Source organism: Ambystoma mexicanum, chromosome 2q (assembly GCF_040938575.1).
Source record: "Ambystoma mexicanum isolate Mex_15411 chromosome 2q, UKY_AmexF1_1, whole genome shotgun sequence".
In the NCBI taxonomy this organism is placed as follows: Eukaryota; Metazoa; Chordata; class Amphibia; order Caudata; family Ambystomatidae; genus Ambystoma; species Ambystoma mexicanum.
In genome coordinates this window covers 10,350,364-10,365,065 of record NC_090924.1, presented here as the reverse complement: position 1 = coordinate 10,365,065, position 14,702 = coordinate 10,350,364, and the positions used below count along the sequence as shown (strand labels likewise).

Here is a 14,702-nt window from a genome sequence, read left to right as displayed (position 1 = left end):
AGGCCTCAAAATTAGGCAGCTTAATACCCCCTTTCCATAGAAATTCTGCAAGTTCCATAGTGCCACTCTATTCCGAGTGCCATGCCATAGGAAGTCTCTGCACATACTATTCAGCTTGGCAAAAAACTTCTTAGGTATCATGTACGGAATATTGCTGAAAAAATGTAAGAGCCTGGGCAGGACCACCATTTTGAGCATTTCCCCCCCGTCCCATCATCACCAACGGCAACTTCTCCCAAAACTTCATGCTTGTACGGATTTTTCCCATAGCCACCTCAGTGTTATGCAAATGTTCCTGCTCTACCGTGTGATACACATCTATGCCGAGGTAGCTGAAGGAACCAACCGCCCATGGTATCGGCAACACTGGCAACCGCTCCGGAAGGGTTCCTCTGTAGCCACCCAATGGGAATATGCTCGATTTTTGGGGGTTCACCGCTATGCCAGACAGTTCTGCATACCTTTCCATTACCTCCAGAATATATTGAAGATTTTCCTCCGGATATTTCAAATATAATAGCAAATCGTCAGCATACAGGGATATTAGGTGTTTCTCTCCCCCTACCTCAATGCCTATCATGTCATATTGTTGCTGAAGGTACACTGCCAGGGGCTCCAGGGCAAGAATATATAACATCAGGGACCAGGGGCACCCTTGTCTGGTGCCTCTGCTAAACTGCCACCTCCCGGATATCACCGCTCCTGTACGTACCCTAACCAGCGGCTCACTATACAGCAACTTCGCCCACCTAACATAACCCGGCCCCATCCCATATTCCTTCAGGGCCTCCAGCAACCATGACCACCTGACTGAGTCGAAAGCTTTGACTGCATCTAGGGACACAACCGCCATTTCACCCTCGCTCTTGCTCCCCCATTCAATCACCCGGTGGAGTCGCCTATGGTTGTGGGTTATATTTCTGTTGGGGACATAACCCGTTTGGTCCGGATGCATCAATTTACTAATAACTCTCTGCAATCTATTGGCCAGGACCGCCGTCAATATCTTGCCGTCCTGGTTCAACATTGACAAGGGCCTATAGGAGCCGCAGCTATGCCCTGGTTTGTTGGGCTTAGGGAGCGGCATTATTGTCGCTTCTCTAAGCGATTCCGGCAACCGGCCCACCTCAAACGATTAAGCATTTCTAGCTGTCACGACTCGCAGGGATCACAACAGGTTTCCCAGTCCCCCCTCTATGGTGCCTAACCCCTCCCGATCTCATGCCCAGCTCCGGGATTTACCGGTATCCTCCTCATTTAGGTTGCCACCACTTGGTCCCCAGCGTTTTGCAACCCGCCCGCTACGGCTCCCGCTTCAGTGGCGTCTCCCATGGAGATTGAGGGATCGACTCCGTGCAGCCGCACTTCCGCATTCCAGGAATGCTTCACGTTCCCAAGACATGGCTGCCGGTCACGTGACCCGGAAGGTACGCACGCGTGCGGCAGCAGATCACGTGACCGGAGGCTGCGGGTCACGTGTCCAGATGGGGAGCGAAGCGTCAGTATTTAAACGGCCGCGTCGGTGCAACCGGCGCTTCACAGCTGTTTAAATCCTTGGACACTGTTCGGCACTACGTACCTGATTTCTTGAATACCCGGATACCGACCTTGGACTGCTTCACGGAATTGCTTTTGGATCTCCTTGGCTTTGTCTTATGGAACTACCGGTCACGAACCACGGACTGCTTTTGGACTTCGTCTTCTTTATCCCTGGCACTACGATCACTGGTCCTTGTTCTGGACTTTGACAACGGGTGGGCCCGTTCCATCTCAAGTACATTTGACCTTCTGGCAATACTTCCCTGATAGGGAGGGTTCTGGAGAATCCCGGAAAAACCCCATAGGCATACCGGAGTACCTCACCGCTCCACTGGGTAAGACTGTTCCAACTTGTTATTATATTGACTAGTGGTGGTTGTTGGGCGCATAACTTAACCGGTGCTTTCTTTGCAGTGGTCCGGGGTTTCTGAGGGTCTGCGATTCTGGAGGAAGAAGATCTCCCACCTGTGGCCTCAAGGGTTGGACAGGAAGTCTTTTTGCTCCTCCCTGTGCGGCACTTGTGGACAGAGGTCTCTCCTGACTACACGACAGTCAAGTCACAACACTAGCATGGGGGGGGGTACCTCCTCTCTATATGCTTTATAATATTCGCTAGGGAGTCCGTCCGCACCCAGGGTCTTACTGGTGGGCAGCTGCCTCACCACCTCCTCCAATTCCTCCAAAGTAATTGGTGCACCAAGCTCCTCTCTTTCTTCGGCACAAATCTTAGGTAATCCCATATCTCTTAAAGTTTCCCTTATCTCCTCTCGGCTGCCTCCCCCTTTGTCCTCATATAGTGCCCTGTAATAATCTAAGAATGCCTCATTGACTCCTTCTTGGGTGTTCGCTACCTCTCCATCCTCTCTGGTTATCATGCTAATCGGGGGCCTAGGGGTTTCCCTCTTGTATAGCCACGTCAAGAGATGGCCCGTTTTATCCCCACCTGCATGCGGTCTCTCAAAATACTTCTTATAGTTGAGGTTGCAGAGCCTTTCCCAAAGTTCCGCACACCGCTGCTGTAGTTTAAGTACTGGCTCCGCATCCCCCCTCCCCTATTGAGTTCCCGTTCCAGTTCATCCCCAGCTTCCCCTAACTCCGTTAGGACCCCACCCCGCAGGCCCTTTGATTTAGCAATGGCAGCACCCCGCAATACCACCTTAAAGGCTTCCCAGAGCGTGCCTGCCGAATCCACACTGCCAGCGTTCTCTTCGAAATAATGTGTGATCTCGTCCCTGATATCCTCTCTGAAGACCGGATCCTTGAGCGCCTCAGCCCATAGGCGCCACGTCAGTATCCGCGCTCTGGGGCGGCAGTACTGCCATCCCAGGACCAGAGGCGAGTGGTCCGACAGGACCCTCGCTTTGTATTCTATTTGGGTGGTCTCTACCACCACATCTGGCGTGGCAAAAAAATAAAGTCTTGTATGCAGTTGTTGCGGGGCTGAGTAATGCGAATACTGTTCCTCATTAGGATGTTTCAGCCTCCAAACATCTGCCAGCCCAAAGTCGTCGAGCAGTGTCTGCAATGCCCTGGCCGCTGGGGTGGGCTTATCAATCTTATCATCAGATCTGTCCACCCTGGGGTTCAGCACACAATTAAAATCCCCTCCCCAAATAACCGCCCCACCCATACACGCACCCAGGTTGGTACACAGAGTCCTAAAATATGCCGCCGTGTTTTGATTGGGGGCATACGTATTTACAATGCACACCTCTTTATTCTCAACCAGTGCCTTCAATATGACCATCCTCCCCTCTGTATCCACCACCTCTTGTGTAAGTTGGAGCGGAACGTGCGGTGCCACCCAGACCAACACTCCCCTAGTGTCGGCAGAATACGGAGAGCTCACTACAATACCTCTCCACTTCTTCCCCACCAGTTCCAACTTTTCCCGAGGCAGATGCGTCTCCTGCAACAGTGCAATATCAATCTTCTGTCTTTTCAAATACATCATGACCTTGTTCCTCTTTAAGTAACTATTGAGTCCCCTGACATTCCACGATCTTAAGATCCCCCATAGCTCATAAGTATCCTCCGTGCAGCAAATCCCACCTGCCCACGCAATACAGATACAGCCCTCTGGCTTTTTCTTGTAGCCTCATGTACATACTCGAACTCCCCATAACTATACACACCCCAAACTCCCCACTTCCCTCCCCAACCTCTACCTATCCCTTCCCCAACACCACACTCCCCAACTGCTGCCCAGCTCCATCCATGGAACTCAGGCACCCCCACATCTAGCCCTGCAAGCACCAACCAATGCCCAGAGCTCAGTAGGGTGAAGTCGCCCTAATGGCCACTTAACTAAAGTTACTAAGTGGGGTAAAGAGATCCGCTCTGCAAGGCTCCCCTAAATACAGCAATAGTCAAGGTGCTCATAATATATTGTGCAACAGTCTGACCTTCTCTGCCTAAGGCCGCTCAAATGACTATAATCAAGTCCCAGAGACCTATTCCGCGCCATCTTGTAGCACCCTCCTCGTGCACTACTTATCTCCACTTCCCGTCCGAAAGTCAGGCTCCTGGGGACATCCCTGCGCGTCGAGCCATCCCATGGCATCCTCCGGAGTCTCAAAAAACAAAGTCTTGTGTTTGTGAAAAACCTTCAATTTCGCCGGGTACAGCAACATGTATTTATGGCCCGCCTCTCTCAATCTCCGCTTTACCGTCCCAAAGTTCATGCGGCTACACTGCGCAGTCAGGGTATAGTCCGGGTAAGCCGTTATGTTTGCCGCTCCTCGTGTGATCGTTCCTCCCTTGCGGAAGTGTTCTAGTATCCTCTCCCGGTCCCGGTAATTAAGGATTTTGGCAATTACTGGCCTAGGTGGGTTTCCCGGCGGCGGCCTCCTTGTTAAGAGCTCTATGTGCACGTTCCACCGCGAATCCTTGAGATAAGGCTCCTCCGGGTATCTCCTGCAACAGCATAGATTCGATGAACTCTGTGGGATCGTGGCCCTCCGATCCTTCTGGCAGGCCCACGATGCGAATGTTATTCCGTCGGGCGCGTCCTTCCGCCTCCTCCGCCCTGTTCTCCAAGTTGCCCACTCTCTGCACCAGGGCATGCAATTCGGCCTTATGGGAGGCACAATCCGCGGTGTTCGGGCTCACCTCTTTCTCGAGGGTCTCAGTGCGCTCCGCCAGGGACCTGACGTCCTGCCGGAGTAAATTCACCTCCTCCTGCACCTCACCGACCTTAAGGTCCAATGCCGTTTTCAACTCAGTTACGGCCAGTTCAAGCTTAGCCTCCCAGGCCGCCTTCAAGTCCGCAATCGCAGCCAGGACCTCTTGGTTAGTACCCGTCGCAGGCATGCCGCCTGTAGGCGACTTATCCTTGCTCTTGGAACTTTCCGGACCAGGGGACGTCTTGGCGAAGTCGTCCAACATGGGCTGCTTCGCCTTCGGTCTCACTGTTCTATTAGACATGGCCCAGGGGACCTGCGTTCTGCGCAAGTTACAAATGCGCACACAGTTCGCTCCTATTGCCCGACCACCGTGCGGCCTGCTCCTTCCTTTGTTCCGGTCGTTGATCAGCCATTTTGTTTCATCTTCCGTCTCTCCTTATCTTTTTCGCACAAAACTCCACCACCGTTCCTCCCACGCCTTCCAAAAGTTCACCAAGCGCAGTCAGACCGTTCACACATCGACATGTGTGTTTTCGGCAGTCATAGGCACGTTGTTATGCACTATTTCGCCAGGATCATTTCAGGATCTCGGGAGCTCCTCCAGATCGCGTCCTCCTACATGACCCTCGTAGCCACGCCCCCTAGCTGTGGTTTTGTTAGACAGTAGGTAGGGACAGTGTGAATCTCCATTCAAGCGCGTCATTAATTAGTTGACTAGGCATTTGGCTACCTTAAGAGTGTCATAGTTACTCTCGCCGTTTACCCGTGCTTCATTAAATTTCTTCACTTTGCCATTCAGAGCACTGGGCAGAAATCACATTGCATCAACACCCACCGTGGGCCTTGCGCAATGCTTTGTTTTAATTTAACAGTTGGATTACCCTAGTCTGCACCAGTTCTAAGTCAGCTGCTAGGCGTCGGCTAAGGGAGAACGACGGCCCCGAACCCCAGGAGGGCCCAGCTCACATCTAGAGTCGGCAACGTCCCCGGAGGGGAGTGGGGGGGGGGGAAGAGACGCCTCATCCAGCCGCGGTTTGCGGCCAGACATGCTTCGCATCCCAGCTCGACCGACCCAGCCCTTCCCGAAGTTACGGATCCGACTTGCCGACTTCCCCTACCTACACTATTCCAACATGACAGAGGCTATTCACCTTGGAGAACTGCTGCCGAAATGGGTACGTCCCGGCGCAAGATTTACACCAGTGAGAGCTCCCCGGACGCTGCCGGAACCGCAACGCTTTCCAAGATTCTGGCCCCTCTCTCGTGGCGAACCCACTGCAGGGTGTCCTGCCCTTCAAAGAAAACAGAACTCTCCCAGGGGATCCCGCCAGCTTCTCTGGGATCGTTTGCGTTACCACACCGGACGCTGCGCCACTCTGGGTTCGGGGATCTGAACCAGACTCCCTTTAGATCGGCTGAGGGCAACAGAGGCCATCCCGAGTCCCTTCCGAATGGTGCTCGACCATTTCTTAGGACCGACTGACCCATGTTAAACTGCTGTTCACATGGAACCCTTCTCCACTTCGACCTTCAAAGTTCTCGTTTGAATATTTGCTACTACCACCAAGATCTGCACTTGCGGCGGCTCCACCCAGACCCTCGCCCTGGGCTTCCATGCACACTACAGTGGCCCTCCTACTCATCGCGGCTTAGCCCCTGTAGTTCTCAGTGCCGGCCGGGTTGGGGCCAAACGCTCCAGCGCCATACATTTCTTTTTTAGTTGATTCGGCAGGTGTGTTGTTACACACTCCTTAGCTGATTCCAATTTCCATGGCCACCATCCTGCTGTCTATATCAACCAACACCTTTTCTGGGGTCTGATGAGTGTTGCATCGGGTGCCTTAACCCAGCGTTTGGTTCATCCCACAGCATCAGTTCTGCTACCAGAAGTGGCCCACTGGGCACTTGCATTCGATGCCCGGCTCCACGCCAGCGAGCCGGGCTTCTTATGATATGATAGGTTATTTATAACCCGCTTAATACCGAGAGGTTTCTAAGCGCGGACCCGGGGATTGAACCTGTGTTGCTCCATGTCGTCTTGCTTCCAAGGAGAGCACGTTGCCCGCAAGCTTTCCTCCCGAGACTTACCCATTTAAAATTTGAGAATAGGTTGAGATCATTTCGGCCCCAAGGCCTCTAAAACGGGGTTGGGTGGGTAACCAACATCACCTCAGACTCCTGGCAACCACACTGTGCCCCATCCCTCAAACCAAGTCCAAGATATCCATCTCCACACACCAAGATACCCTATTCCACCCTTCAGACCCAGACAAATGTTCCCCATCCCTCCCTCCAGACCAATGTGCCCCATCCCTCCCAGACCCACACCAAGATGACCCCATCCCACCGACACCAAGATGCCTCTATCCTGCCCTCCAGACCCACACCTAGATGAACCATCCCTCCTCCGACCCATAATGTGCACCATCACTCCCCCAGACCTAGACCAATGTCCCCATACCCCCTCCAGACACACCAAGATGCCCCATACCACCCTCCCAGCCCACACCTAGATGACACATGCCACCCTCCAGACCAACAGATACCCCATACCTGTCAGACCAACACCAATGTGCCCCCATCCTGCCCTCCAGACCCACACCATGCCCCATCCCACCCAAATCAGGATGTCCCATCTCTCCCCCAGAACCACACCAATGTGCCCCGTCCCTCCCATCAAACCCACACCAATGTGCCTCCATCCACTCCCTCCAGATCCACACCAAGATGCCTGCATCTCACCCCCCAGATGTCCCCATCCCACCCTCCAGACCAACAGATGCCCCATACCTGTTCAGACCGACACCAATGTTCCCCCATCCATTGAAGACCCCAACAAGATGCCACTATCCCTCCATCCACACAGCAAGATGCACCCATCGACCCTCCAGACCCACACATAGATGAACCATCCCTCCCCCAGACCCACAATGTGCCCCATCCCTCCCCCAGACAGACCAATGTCCCCCATCCTTCCCATCAAACCCACACTAATCTGCCCCAATGACCTCCCTCCAGACCCACACCAAGATGCCCCATCCCACCCTCCCAGCACACACCTAGATGACCAATGTTAGGCAGAACCACCTGCAGTACACTTGGGGATCACTACAGGCAATTAGGTCTGCAAGTGTAAGCACAATTTCGCCTTTGGTACAAGCCTGTACTACACAGTAAAGTGGTAGCGATGGCTGAGTAGCCAGACTTCTCAAGAGTTTAAGTGAGCAGTAGAACAAGTTACACAAAAGGACCAACCAATACAGTGATTCAAATATACACTTACTCAAGGTTTCTTGGTAAAAGAATATACATTTATTTACTCAGTCAGTTAGAAAAGATTACTTTAGCATAAGCAGCTCAATATCACACACTAATAAACTACAAAAATGAACAAGTTTAGCTCCAAAATGAAGTGGGAGCAAATGGCACTTCAGATACTTAATAAAGGAGGGAAAAGACAAGGTTATAAGAATAGACAGCCCAAATACATTCATAGTCAGGGCAAAGGGTTTCAGTTAAATACAACCAGCAATTCTTCTCAATAGGCCTGGGCCAAAGTCAATGGTTCAGAGTCTTTTGTATAGGATAGCATAGTTCTGGAATATAACGGTTAAGTCTTTGCCACAGATTTGAAAGGATTTGGCTAGGCGAAAAGCTTGACGAATGTTTAGGGAAGGACAAGCCTTCGTAGTTGAGGAAAGTTTCACACACTTTCTCGATGGCCGAAAAGATTTCCGGACTGCGTTTGCACAGTACCTTGTCAATGAAGAAAGCTGTAGCTGAGGCAGTTGTTCCTGGCAGTTCGAGCAGATCTCACTGTTCCTGAGCTTCAGTCATGGGGACAAGAAGGACGACGTCGGGTGGTTCCTGCACTGCCCAGGGAAGAGGCCAAAAAGCTGTAGCAAGACGTTGGTTTAACGTGCGAGTGCCTTAAAGTCCACAAGCTTGTTTCCTTCCCTCTGACTTTCTGGTTTTCAACAGCACTCTGATGAAAATTTGACCAGATGGGGACGGTGTCCAGGTGGCTTGCGAGTTGGTTGTTCCCACCAAACTCAAGGGGAGAAGTTAACCTTGAAGGGCTTCTCTGTCGTCAGAGTTTCAGGCAATTCGGACCTGCAGCAGGGCTTCACCAGTCATCCAGGAGTTGCAGCAGTCCTCTTCTTTCCTCTCATCTTCGGTTCCTTCATTCCAGTGGTCGACTCTGCTTTCCAAGTCCCAGAGACCTGCTTTTAAAACAGTTTTCCCCCATTCATTCCAGCCTGGCTGTCACTCACACAGCAGGGTGGCTGTCCTTGCCAGACAGCCAGCCGGCCAATCACGACAGAGTGCATTCAGATCTCCTAGGAGACTAAGCACAGGAAGTTTCGGGCACCTCCCTCGCACCCTGTCCACCCCAGACACCTTGGCGCCAAAGGAGGGCGTCAGCACTGAAGCCCGCCAAAGGCCAACGAACAAAGGGACCAAACCTGGTTTGGCACGCAGAGAAAAACATAAAAGATGACCGGAGTCTGGTTTTACAGATAGGTCTTGGGTGCCATATTGAAAAACATGGCTGACCCGATTTGTAGCTACCGTTGTTAGCGGTCGGTAAAAATCATGGTAGTTTGATCTAAACCAACCACTGCCACTAGCCATTTAAAGTAGGAAAGGGTAACATTTGTTAAATGTTACATGAGTGTTTTGACTTGGGGGAAGCTAGGCAACCCCTCCAGCACTCTATAGAAAGATAGTGTGTGCTGGGTCAGTACATTTAAAGAGACTAGTAAAGTCAATTTAACTTTACATGCTCTGGGAGACGGTAGTCAGTCCCAGAGGAGGTATTTAAACCTTGGGAAGTCTGAAAGACATCCCTGTGCCACTGCACTGAAGGTGCTGTGTGACACACAGAAAATGATGATGCCTATGGAGTTGTTTTAAAACTCCACAACCAAAGAACACAAAAGTAAAATACACATCAAAATATATGAAAGAGTGGGAAAAAAGGCTCACACTCTTTCCAGGTAAACAAAAATCAAATCCTAGAAATCCAGCAAAGTTGCTGGGGGTCTCAAAAGGTAAGGGAAATTAGCACCTTTTGAGAACTCTCCCTAACAACCCATACCACCCTCCTGACCAACAGATGCCCCATACCTGTTTCAGACTGACACAAATGTGCCCCCATCCATTGCAGACCCCACCAAGATGCCACCATCCCTACATCCACACAGAAGATGCCCCAACCCTCGCCCAGACCCACAATGTACCCCATCCTTCTCACAGACACAGACCAATGTCCCCATCCCTCCCATCAAACCCACACCTATGTACCCCACCCTCCAGAGCCACACCTAGTTGACCCATGCCACCCACCAGACCAACAGATGCCCCATACCTGTTTCAGACCAACACCAATGTGCCCCCATCCATTGCAGACCCCACCAATATGCCCCCATCTCTCCCATCAAACCCACAACAAAGTGCCCCCATCTCCTCCAGACCCACACTGCTGTCCCCATCCAACCCAAACCAGGATGCCCCATCCCTCCCCGCAGACCCACACCAATGTGCCCCGCCCCTCCCATCAAAACCACACCAATATGCCCCGTCCCGCCCACACCAATGTGTCTCCATCCACTCCCTCCAGATGCCCCCATCCCACTCTCCAGACCAACAGATGCCCCATACCAATGTGCCCCATCCATTGCAGACCCCACCAAGATGTCACTATCCCGACATCCACACAGCAAGATGCCCCATCCCTCCCCCAGACACACATTGTACCCCAACCCTCTCACAGACCAATGTCCCCATCCCTCCCATCAAACCCACACCAATGTACCCCCACCCTCCAGAGCCACACCAAGATGCCTCATCCCACACCTAGTTGTCCCATGCCACCCACCAGACCAACAGATGCCCCATACCTGTTTCAGACCAACACCAATGTGCCCCCATCTATTGCAGATCCCCCCCCCCAAGATGCCCCATGCCATCCTCCAGACCCAACCCAATGTTCCCCATCCCCACACCAATGGACCCCATCCCTCCCAACCCACACCAATGTGCCCCTGTTAGGGAGAATTCTCATAAATGTGCTAATTCCCTTCACCTTAGAGGCCCCCAGCAGCTTTGCTGGATTTTGAGGACTTGATTTTTTTTTTTAACCTGGAAGGAGTGTGAGCCTTTTTTCCCCACTCTCATGTATTTTGATGTATGTTTTACTCTTGTGTTCTTTGATTATGGCGTTTCAAGATAACTCCATAGGCATCTTTTCATGTGTGTTCCACAGCACCCTCAGTTCAGTGACACGGGGATGTCTTTTTAGACTTCCCAAAGGTTTAAATACCTTCTCTGGGATAAACTTTTCCCAGAGAATGTAAGGTTAAATTGACTTTACTAGTCTTTTGAAATTCCTAGACCCAGCACACACTATCTTCCTATAGAGTGCTGGAGGAGTTACCCAATATCCCCTGTGTCTAAAATACTAATGTAGCAGTCAAATGCTACCCTTTTCTATCGGAATGGCTGGTGGCAGTGGTTTTACAACAAACTACCATGATTTTTCCTGACCGCGAACACCGGTAGCTAAAAATCGTGATAGCCATGTTTTTCAAGATGGCGCCTTAAGCCCCTTTGTTTAAACAGGTTCCGGTCTTCATTTTTCACCATTTCTTTTTGGAAAGGTCCTTCTAGTGTTTGTCTCTGTGTGCCAAACCAGGTTTGGTCCCTTTGTTTCTATGCCTTTGGCGGGCTTCAGGACTGAAGACTGCCTCTGGCGTCCGAGAGTCTGGGGTGGGCAGGAAGTGAGGGAGGTGCCCGAAATTCCCTATGCTTAGTCTCCTAGGAGACCCAAATGCACTCTGGCACAATTGGGTGGCTGACTGTCGGCAAGGACAGCCACCCTGCTGAGAGAGTGGCAGTTAGGCTGGAATGAAAGGGAGAAAACTGTTTAAAAGGCTAGTCTCTTGGACTAAAAAGCAGAGTCGACCACTGGAACGAAAGAACCAAAGACGAGCTGGAAGAGGACGGCTCCTGCAACTCCTGGACCGTTGGTTTGCCTGGTGAAGCCCTGCTGCAGGTACGAATTGCCAAGTTCACCTCGACAGAGAAGCCCCTTCAAGGACGACTTCTTCCTTTGAGTTGGTGGGACCAATCAACTCGTAAACCACCTGGATACCATTCTCGGAGCTGGTTAGGATTAACCAGAGGGAAGGACACCAGCTTGTGTGCTTGATGAACAGCTACTCAAACTGAAGTGACTCCACTTTGTCTGCGTTTTCCGACGATCCTGTGCAATGCAAGAGTTCCCTTACATCCTCCCTCTTGTCCCCACGACTGAGGCTCAGGAACAGTGAGATCTGTAGGGACTGCCAGGAACCAACGTCTTCAGCTGCATCTTTTGCTTCATGCTAAGGTACTCTGCCAACCCGATTGAGAGAACGCTTCTCTCGTGGTGAAAGTTTGTGGAATTTTCCCAACTTGCAGGCCTAATCAGCTTGTGACCTAACATACAATTCTTTTTCGTACAAACTACTTCTGAGAACTCTGGCAAAGACTTCACCGTTTACTTCAAGAACTGCTCTTTCCTTTCCAAGACACTAGTCCATTGACTTTGGCCTATTGAACTGAATCGAGTCCTCTAGTGAACTATAACTATTTGCGCTGCCTAAGAAAGTATTTGTGATCTATTCTGCTAACTTGTGCCCTTTTACTGCCATTGAAAGTAACTGAAATGACATTTTGCTCCTATTTCAAGGGAGCCTAATTTGTTCAGAAACTTATTGGTTTGCTATTGAAGTGTGCTTGTGTATAATATTAAGTTGCCTCCTTCTAGTGAATGTTTTCTAAATGATTGTGTAATAAACTAATAGGTGTTTTACCAAGACACCTTGAGAGTGTCTACTTGAACCACTGTGATTGTAAGACCTCTGTGTAACCTCTTGTACTGCTCACATTCCCTCTTGAGATAAGCCTGGCTTCTCAGCTCACTACCACAAAACTGTGTAGTACAGGCTTATACCAAAGGTTGGTTTTGCTTACACCTGTAGTCCTAATTGTATGTGGTGGTCCCAGAGGGTACTGCATGCAATTCTGCCTAACAGCCCCATCCCTCCAGACCCACACCAATGTGCCCATTCCCACCAGACCCACACCAGCGGGCCCCTATCCAACCTTTCAGACCCCAAGATGCCACATCCCTCTCTCTAGACCAATACCATAATGCCCAATCCTCCCTCCACATAGAAAGATGCCCCTTCGTCCTTGAAGAACGCACACATCAAGAAGCCCATGTGCCTCTCCCGAACCACACAGATATCCCCAGCCAACCCCCTCTAAAACCACCCATCCTAAACACACTCTCTCATCCAACATTAAATTACTTTATTAGCCCCCTTTGATCAGTTCACCACCATCCACTGTCCCTTTTCTTAGCCCTTCATTCCTTTCACGTTGAATAGCTGAACATGATTTTTAAAGTAAATGTAATTTTCCGCTCCCCCGTCTCCATCTGGTGTCTTGCGTTCACAGCATCCCGAAGAAAATGCAAATTGTATTCTCAGCCTGCCAAGAGCACACAGATTGCTGCTGCTCTTGCAGCCAGAGCCTTCCCGGTTTCCGCTAAGGAAAATGACGATGAGGGACAAGAGAAGTCAGACGCTCCATTGGGGGTCTTGCAGAAACGTTCCTGGTATCCTGAAGAAAATGCCCACTGTAACCGCTGCAAGCCAAAAGCATGCAAATTCTGGTTGCACTTGCACTGGCAGCCAGCGCCCTCCCCCTCGCTGGAACTGCAAGGAAAAGACACGCATATTCTAGTTAGACGTACACCGGCAGCCAGAGCCTTCCCGTTTCCACGCACTAAAATTGCTCCCGCAAATCACGATAATGACATCGGAAGTCACGTGAAGAAGAGTAGGCGCCAGGGACGTTGCTATGGTCCGTTTCTTGGATGTGAACTAGACACTACCAACAATACTGGCTTGCGCTGTACAGATCATGAGGTGTTGAAGCGTTGGCTAACTCTCAATCAGACGAGTTAGCATACCAAACGCGTACATGGCCTTAACGGAACGTGCAATCCACGTGGTGAAGGGGTGGAGCTCTGCCAGGGTCCGTTTCTCTGATGGGAAGTAGATACAACCCTTCGAGACTGGTCCCGCAGGGCCGCATCTCCGGGGGCAACTATAACAAATGTCCAGGTGCATTACCTGAACCGTAACTGACTTGTGTCAAAGTATTTGTGTCGGGTACGTCTGATTTGTGCCTTAGGCAGGTTGGGGCGGTGGGGAATAGGGAATCCTTTCTAGCAAGTGATTATGTGCACTTTCTGTGGAAAAGCTGATTCACAAAATGCATTTGTTAGTGTCCCTTTTTGTGCCTTGTTCTACAATTGTGCAATCAGATGAGGAAGGCACATGGAATCATTTGTTTTAAAAAGCTGTGTAATTTAATACTTGAAGTGATCAAAGAGTACTGTTAAGGAAAATAAACAACGGATATTTGTGTCCCCAGTGATTTTGAGTGCTGTGAAGCTTGGAGTGAAACTAGACCATATGCTGCAATGGTGAATCATGGAAGTATGCCCGTCATTTTTCTTTGGAGTTGCATTTGAGTTTTATGCTTTGACTATTCAAAACATTAATCGGCTCTGGTCCATTTCGAATAAAAAATGTTGATCTTCACTGAATCCGCCTGTATTTTGAGTAAATGGCACCCCTGATACACATTTTATAAACCACCAAAATACACAGTAAGACTTACCAGAAACCAAATAACAATCAATGATACGAAACGTGCTTTGTAAAGGAGGAATCGCTCCCACAACGCCTTGCCTTCCAGCTCGTGCAAAAATGATAATGACGTGACGTTGAAACCCACGTGATGCAGAGCAATCCACGCGATGAAGCGGACGTTGAAACCCACGTGATGCAGAGCAGCCCACGTGATGAAGTGAAGGTGGTCCTGGCTATGGTCCGTTTCTCGAATGGGAACTAGACACTACCTTTTACGAAACGCGCATGTCCAGTTTCAAGGCAGCATCAGGTGAGTGTATGCGAT

The 14,702-nt window shown here is 50.6% G+C and overlaps 1 protein-coding gene across 2 annotated transcripts in view; it reads left to right on the top strand.

Moving 5' to 3' along the window:
* The first annotated feature begins 14,586 nt into the window (after window positions 1-14,586).
* The window catches only part of AXIN1 (axin 1), a 486,191-nt gene continuing 486,075 nt past the window's right edge, over window positions 14,587-14,702 (top strand). For both annotated transcript variants that reach the window (XM_069646773.1, XM_069646774.1), the window contains exon 1: window positions 14,587-14,687. The gene's annotated coding sequence lies outside the window, so the exon portion shown is untranslated. The remainder of the gene's footprint in view (window positions 14,688-14,702) is intronic.